The sequence below is a fragment of the Hylobates moloch genome, unplaced genomic scaffold (genome assembly GCF_009828535.3).
Source record: "Hylobates moloch isolate HMO894 unplaced genomic scaffold, HMol_V3 SCAFFOLD_13, whole genome shotgun sequence".
NCBI lineage: Eukaryota > Metazoa > Chordata > Mammalia > Primates > Hylobatidae > Hylobates > Hylobates moloch.
In genome coordinates, this window is record NW_026652288.1 from 14,698,697 (window position 1) to 14,707,179 (window position 8,483).

Sequence of the window (8,483 nt, forward strand, 5' to 3'; positions counted from 1 at the left end):
TCTCAGCCCACTGAGTAGCTGGGACTACAGGCACAGGCCACCACGTCCAGCTAAAATGGCAGGATTTTTTGCTTCTACTCATCAAGAGCCCGAAATCAGTCTCAGGGCCCAGTTTCTGCCAGCACCACCAACAGCACTCTCCATTTTCCAACACACAATACACGAGAATCACAGAATGGTCCAGCAAGTCCCTGTGGCAGCTCCTGCATAGACAGACCTAACCTAGATCTGGGATTGGATAAGGTTTTCATGGCAGAGGTCACCAGAGCTGAGAGCAGAGGAGGGGAAACAGTCGGGTGGAGAGCTAGCAAAAGTAAGAAAAATCCAGGGGAAACAGCATGGGCTGCTTCTCTTATAGGGGAGAAAAAAGCCCAGAAACTGCTAGAATCAGAGAGAGGTTTAGTGAGGCTGGAGCAGGGAGCACAAGGATGTCCTGGAAAGGTAAGCAGAGGCCAAGTGGTGCAGAGTCCAGGTGGTGCAGAATGAGTTATGATGCTTGGAAGGGGGCCTATGAAGCATTTTAAGCAGAGAGGTGATGTCCTCAGCTCAGCCTCATGGACAAAATCACAATGGTTATGACTCACAGAGCATTTTATTCTGCACTAGGACCTGAGTTCCGTGCTGTCCACATACAATCCTTTTATCCTGGGGAGCAGCCTGGCATGGGACAAAGAGCCCAGGACCTGGAGGCCAACTCCTGGGTCACGCACCTGCGAATGAAGACCGCTCTCCTTGTTCTCCTCTAAATTCAGACCTCAGAATGGAGTCCACAGACCTTTGAGTCTTCAAACAAATGATTAAGCAACTGGGCAAAAAAAAAAAGCAATAACCAATATTCAAGAGATGCTCATTTCATGGCTAATTCTTCAGACTCTGAATGTATCACTTTTGTGCAGTGGCTGAACTGGACCCATTCAAATAATAAAGAGAATTTAGACACTGTAAAGAATGAAGAGTGGGATAATTAAGACACATTTGTGAGCTCAGTGTGAAACAAAGAAGTCAGCTCCAAGAAGTCACCTTTTTCTTGGGAGAAAAAGAGAAAGAGAGGGTAGTCTTTTGTTTTCTCTCATTTGCCTTTGGGATGTCAAACACATTTTTTTTACATCTTAAGTTTTCTGCTGATTTTTTGTTTGTTCTTGGAGTGTAGGAGGTGGGAAGGGTTCTGCTCTAGTGCCCTAGTGTGGATTTTGTGTAAGAGTCCAGTGGAGCTGCGAGATAATGAAGAATATTTTGCCTCTCACAGGGAGGCTCCAACCCCAGACTGACAATGACTCCAAGTGTGCATCTCCAATTTACTTTTTTCCTTTGAAATGTCACTAACACAGGCCATTATCATCTTTTTTTTATAAAAAGTAAGAAACTTTTAAAAACTACCAGGAAAAAAGGAATGGTCTGCTGCCTTCAGTACTTAGAGAAATCATGCAGAATAGAAAAGCATTTAAGACCCCCTGATTTCACAAATAGTCTTGGCCCTTTTTGCCTTGTCTTCCAGGAAGCTCAGAGTTTAACCTGGTATTCAATTGCTGTTTAAGTGTGATTTTAAGATAGTAAATGTGATTTTAATATGAGTTACTGCTTTTTACTTTCTGCCTCTATCTTCTGTGGTTTTAGTGTATGGTGTGTGTGTGTGTGTGTATGTGTGTGTGCATGTATATACACACTATATAAAAACCACCTCGAATCCTTTATGAAAATAACAAGAATAATATATTTTAGATGCCGGAAAATCCTGCTTCCTGCTGTAGTCACCATTTATTGGTCTCATTTATGAAGCTAGAACATAAGAGAAACCATGCCCTAGCAAACTGAACAAGGGTCCCTCACCTCCCCTAGTAGTCCTTCATCTGAGAATAGAAGATATGAGAGAGGCACCAAGGACATTGGTTACAATTTTTCTCCCAGAAAACCTTTCCTAAAGAAGTCTCCTGAAATCAGTAAGGCAGGCCTGTTTCCTTCAGGAGAGTATACAGTAATTGGTAACAGGTTGTATTTTCAAATACAGCCGCAGTAACATCTTTCATCCCATCTGCTCTTCTAATGTGACTTTGACATTCTTCCCACAGAGAGGTGAAGTCTATTTCCCTCCCCATAAATGTGGGTAGGTTGGTGACATGGTGGAAGTAATGCTATATGACTACCAAGGCTAGGTTGTAAAGGTGACACAACTTCTGCCTACCTCATTTTAGAACACTTGCTCTTGGAACCCAACCACCATGTTGTGAGGAAGCCCAAGTAGCCACATAGAGAGGCCACGTGTAAGTGCCCTGACCAGTAGTCCTCACTGAAGTTCCAGTGAATAGCCCACCTCAACCATGAGACAAGTGAGGAGTGACAAGCTTTCAGATAATTCTAGCTTCCAGTTGTCAAGTCACTCCACCCTTTCAGTTTTCCCAGAAGAGGCTCCAGACAACATGGAGCAGAAAGAGTTGCCACCATGACCTTTCCAAATTCCTGACCCACAGGGTCTGTGAGCATAATATACGGGTTGTTGGTTGACAACCCTAAATTTGGGGTGGTTTGTAGGAAAAGTGGACATCAAATCGGATAACTGTGGTTCAAATCCTAGCATTACCACTTGGTGACCTTAACCAAGTCATTTAACTCACATGGTTCTCATGCTTCTCATTTGCAAATAAGATTAATATCTACTTCACAGAGTTTTGTTCAGGGTTATATAAAATTTTGTACAGGAAAGCATTTGGTAAATATAAAGGAATGCTATTAAAACAGGAAGAACTATTATTTTTTAATTGCAGAAGTGTCTGCAGCAATTCAAAGGTGAATTCAGCAGGAATCCTACACGACCCTGGTGAATATGCTAGATGGGGTCTTTGGGGCAGATGCTTCTACCTTAACCTTGATTGTGACCTAAAAGGTAGTCATGAGTAATCCAGAAAGGAAGTGAAAAAGTATGTGAAATACATTTAATATTATACTTGTACTAAATAGGGTTGTTTTGAGCATTAAATGGTATAATACATTCATAATAAGGTTGAACATACATTTCTCAGAAATTCTTTGAGTCTTACTTGCAAGCTAGGCTTATCCCCATGCCATGTAGAAAACTAGGGGATTCTTCTTTAGAGAAAATGTATAGGATACAGTATTTAGTAAGTGTTCAATAAATGTACACTATTATTCTTGTGTAATCTGAAATGGTCTTATTTCTGTGCAAAGTATTTCTTTTGGAGGAAATATCTTTCTTGGGATTTTTTAGGAAAAATCCAGTGTCTCTCTGTCTCTGTCTCTCTCTCGCTCCCATCCCCTTTTCCCTTCTCTTTTTCCCCCTCCTTCTCCCTCCCTCCTTCACTCTTTTCCTTCCTCTCCAGCTCCCTCTGCAGAGCTCTACGATTTTGAATTGGCCTAGGCCTCTATGGTGAGATTTCCTCTGTTTAAACCCAACATGTGTATATGGAGCAAATCTTATGAGTTCAGTGATTTCACACACACACTAGCTCATTTAGTCCCGGGGACTGCCCAGTGAGTTGGCAATCACAGCACCCGTTTTACAGACGACAACAGTAAGCCTCAGGCAGATTCATGGTCTTATCCAGGATGTAGCATCAGCGAATGGCAGAGCTTGGACTGGGGAGAGCCCTTTTCTCTTCATCTGTTTCTTACTCCGTATTCTAGAGGCCTGAGATGATGTCATTCTGTTTTTAAAAATTACAATTAACCCCTAAACTGAAGCTGAGGAAAGAGCATGCTGGTTTATAAAGGCTAGACTCATTTTGATACAAAACCAAGATATTTGATGCACAATGTGAACATATTGCTCATTTTCAGCAAAATCAATTTTTTTTTTTTAACCATAGGGGCCACTCATGCGCTCAGGCAAAGTGGAAAGACTAGAACTCAAAACTTGTGCTTTCTTTAGCAGATCATACCCCTTCCCCCAATAAAAAAGGGGCGGGGGATGCTAGAGAAGAGTTCAAATCCAACATCACTGATGTCAGGCACCAAATAAACTCAGCAGATGTTATTATGTCTGTAGGGGTTTTGTTTTCCCCTTCCTGGAAAGAGAAATAATGAGCTCTTGAAATTCAAATTCCCATTGACTCTGAAGTCATAAACATATTTAAAAACAGTGTGAGTCTGTGACATTTACAATCACAAAATTCATGTAAGAGAATAGAACCGGCATTACCTCCAATCACTGAATATGGAATACCCATTCATCTCCACCCATGTGTTGGGGGACACACACTTCAGAATGATGATATTCAGAAAATGCCAGGAGGAGTGCATGTCAGAGGTAACCACCCTCAGTAACCCAGCCTGTCAACATTTGCAAATGCACGAAAAATGACGGGAACCCGAAGACACAGCAGCAGGAAGGAGATAATAGAGCAACTGAGAGCAGCCAGCCTTGCCGTTTGTCATCCTCTGCCCGAAACAGCGCATGTGGCTTTGCTGAGAGGCACAGGTGTGTGGGCTGAGCTCAGCAGACGAATGTCACATCCGGGAGGAGGCATGTGCATTTCTCAGCTTGAAATGCTTCCCCATCAAAACCAAATAAGGTTCCTGCGGATGACGTCAGGAGGCTTAGCTGCTACTGCCACAAAGGGACAATTTATTGAAGAGCTAAAAATGGTCGCCTCCACAAGGCTGACAGGCAAATATTTGAGGGAACGCTCCCCTTGTTTTGTGGAGACATCTGCCATCTCCTTGACTGGCACCTTCCTGCGTTAGTCATCCTGCCGGGCCTTGCTAAAAACTCCAAATACAGGTTTATCCCTGCCACATCCTGTTCCCTGGAGGGGCTATTTCCACAGTGCCGGCTGTAAAGGCTTCCTGTCGTGTTCCTGTCAAGCACTCTCTGTCTATCTCTGCAGAGGATGATGGAGAGGGGAGGTGAGGAACGTTCCATGGATGGAAACACATATCCCCTCAAGAGATATCGTAAAAGCATCTTTGCTTTACTTTTGAATCTACATCTAGCATACAGATGAAGGCAAGGAAGATGTTGAAACGTTAAAAGAAACATCCCTCCATTTTGCTAATAGTTTTTATAATTAAAGGTTGAGCAAAGGGTGCCCAAAGAATCATCCTGACCTCCTGCAAGAAGTCATTTTGGAACACTAGCTCTGCAAAAGAAACAAACTGATCCGTGCAGTATTCTCTAGACTACTCACTCAACAGCCCGTTGAAATATGTACGTGGTTATTTGCTGCTTTCAGTGTGTCTTGTCACCCCAAATAGATCAGAAGCTCTGGAAGCCTACTGTTATCATTTACCCCTTTTTGCCACCTACGGGGCTTGACCAGGTACTCAGCCCCTTTCTACAATTCTTTATCTCACTTAAGGCTCACAAACAACCCTGTGAAATCGATTATGATCCTTCTTTTACAAACAAGAATTAGAGGCTCATTGAGCCCATGGTCCTGCAGCAAGTCCACGTCTGCAGAGCTGAGATCCACCTGGAGTGTGTCTGACTCTGAAGCCCATACCCTCAGCACCTTCATGTTGCAGGGTCTGCTGCAAATCCAACACTGGTTGACGGAGCAGTTTTGATCCTGAGGCCCTTGTGGTTTCACTGAAGAGTCAATCAAACATGAAACTCAGAACAAACACAAACAACTTAGAAACAAGGGCAAGTCTGTGAGATGGGTCTCTGAATGGGCTGGATGAATTCTCCACTCACGGGCTTCGTTCTGCCCTTGGAGCCAAACAGAGCACGTGTGTCCCTCTGCAGCCCTTTGGAGGTTTGCAAGTGGTGGTTACATAACTTCCACACACCCCTTGTGTGGTAGTTAATACTGACTGTCAACTTGATTGGATTGAAAGATACAAAGTATTGATCCTGGGCTTGTCTGTGAGGGTGTTGCCACAGAGATTAACATTTGAGTCAGTGGGCTAGGAAAAGTGGACCTACCCTTAATCTGAGTGGGCACCATCTAATCAGCTGCCAGCATGGCTAGAATATAAGCAGGCAGAAAAATGTGAAAAGGGAGACTCACCTAGCCTCCCAGCCTACATCTATCTCCTGTGCTGGATGCTTCCTGCCCTCAAACATCAGACTCCAAGTTCTTCAGTTTTGGAACTCGGACTGGCTCTCCTTGCTCCTCGGACCACAGACAGCCTATTGTGGGACCTTGTGGTTGTGTGAGTTAATACTCTCTCTATAGATAGATAGATAGATAGATAGATAGATAGATAGATAGATAGATAGATCGATCCCATTAGTTCTGTCCCACTAGAGAACCCTGACTAATACACCTTGTCACACTGTTGTGACTTCCACAGCCTGGCCCCCAGGGCCCACCCACGGTCCCTCCCCAACACATATGCACACGCAGTGTCAAAAGACAACATGCATTCCACAAATTGTGTAGCATGGCTGTGTCCCAGCTCCTATAGCCCAAGTACGGCTGCCTTGGTGAACCTTCCTGAACTATATGCACCAAGGTAATTTCCAGGCTTAACTCAGGAAAGCCTGACACAGACCAAAGTGTCAAATATGTTCTCCATCCCCATCAACCTCCCAACCTATTAAATAAAATATAATGTTTGTTTCCTAAAAGAATGACTTTTATGTTTGGCTTGTGTTTATTACTATTGATTCAAATACAATTCCATTCATAAAATGGGTATTGAGCAACTTCTCTGTGTGAGGCACTTTTTAGGTCCTTTGGGGAAGACAGGAGTCGCTACACAATCCTGGCCCTCAAGCAGCTCCCATCCAGGGCAGAGGTACTTCTGAGTGGCCACATTGCTGGCCACTTTTTATCGAACACATCACTAGAGCACACATCCACTGGCTTTGTTTTTGCATATCTATCCTCTAAAAAAAGGGCAGCAGAATAGAGGAGAAAGTGCATGGGCTTTGCAGTCAGCTCTGGGTTCAAATCCGAGCTTTGCCAACTCAGAAACAGTCCCATCTGTTATGATACAGGAGGTTGTGTTGGTTCATGAGATCTGGTTTTAGCACATGAATGTTTTGAAGGAATGGAGTGGGGCAACTTTCTCACAGTTGAAGAGAAGGCCATAACAATATATAAAGCCTTAAGGTAAAAGCTGACAATTTGCAGAAGTGCCTTTCTTTACTGCAAAGTGGCTGGCTTAGAGGCTACTAGAACTCCTAAGGTTTCCATGAGGTTAAGCTATTGGGTGTAGCTCTCAGTAGAGATAATCCTCCTGTAGTAAAACAGTGGGCTAATGAAGATGGCTACACCCTCAATCCAATTTTTAATTTAGATAGAAAGCAGTCTCCACAACCTAATCTCAAAAGAGGATGTACACATCCCACGGCTTAAGGTGGCAAAGAATAGACTGCTTGTGTTGCTGGTACACATACCAGTGACATTCTACATACTCTGCTGGTGTTTTCATTACTCATTTTTTGTTGGTTTTGTCAGCTTTGTGGTTACTAGATTTTGAGTGGCTTGCTTTAACTATTTTCTTCTAAGCCCTGTGTTTCTTACACGCAATATTAAAGAACCCAAGGATGTTTAGGGCCACACATATGCCATTACAGCAAAAATGCATTGAGATGTATGTGTGTGTGTGTGTGTGTGTGTGTGTGTGTGTGTGTGTGTGTGTGTGTCTTCATGCCTAGTGTATGGTAGGTGATTTATAAAGGAAAGCTTTTATTATGGTTTAATCTTCACTCTGCACCTGGAGTTCCAGTTGAGACCTGGTCACTGTGAGACTCAGACCAGCACCGGCTGCTGGTCCTGGAGGCTGCAGGAAAAGGAGCATCTGAGTCCCAGGCTTGTCTCTGCCTGGACTGGGCAGACCACTGGGCACTGAGTCACTGGCTCCTGCCCTCTTACTGCTGCTCCCACTCCTGCTGCAAAAGTATAATGGAATTTTACTCCAAACAGGAGCTTCTCAAAATGAGGTACGCCAACCAGTAGCTTCGGCAGCACCTGGCAACTTTTAGAAATGAGAATTCTCAGGCTTCTGACCTACTGGATCAGAAATTCTGGGGTGGGGGGCCCAGAATGAGTTACAACAAGCTCTATGCGGGATTCTGATGCATGCTTGAAGTTGAGAACCACCTATCTAAACATAAGGTGAATGCTTTCTTTGAGACTCCCTGAGTTGGAGAAAATACCCTTTCATTCATTCATTTTTCCATTTCTCATTGGAAAAATATCTATTGAGTATCTAAGGTGAACTTGACACTGTTCTAAGTGTTGAGAATGAGTAAAACAAAGAAACATCTTTTCCACCTTGGAACAATAGAAAGTAATGGTTAAGATCTCAAACTCAGGGTCTGGCTGGCCTGGTCTGAATCTTAACTGTGCCACTCACTAGCTGTGTGACTCAAGGCAAGTTATTTAAATGCTTGTGATTCAGTGTCCCCATTTGTGCAGTGAGATGATAGTGGTCCCTATTTCATAGAGTTGTGGTAAAGATTAAATAGGCTATGGTGTTTAAAGCCCTGTTTGGTATCTAGTACACACTTAAAATGTCAGTTAAACATGATACATATTTAAGGATGGCAATAGTGGTCATTTTGAGTTAAATCTGAT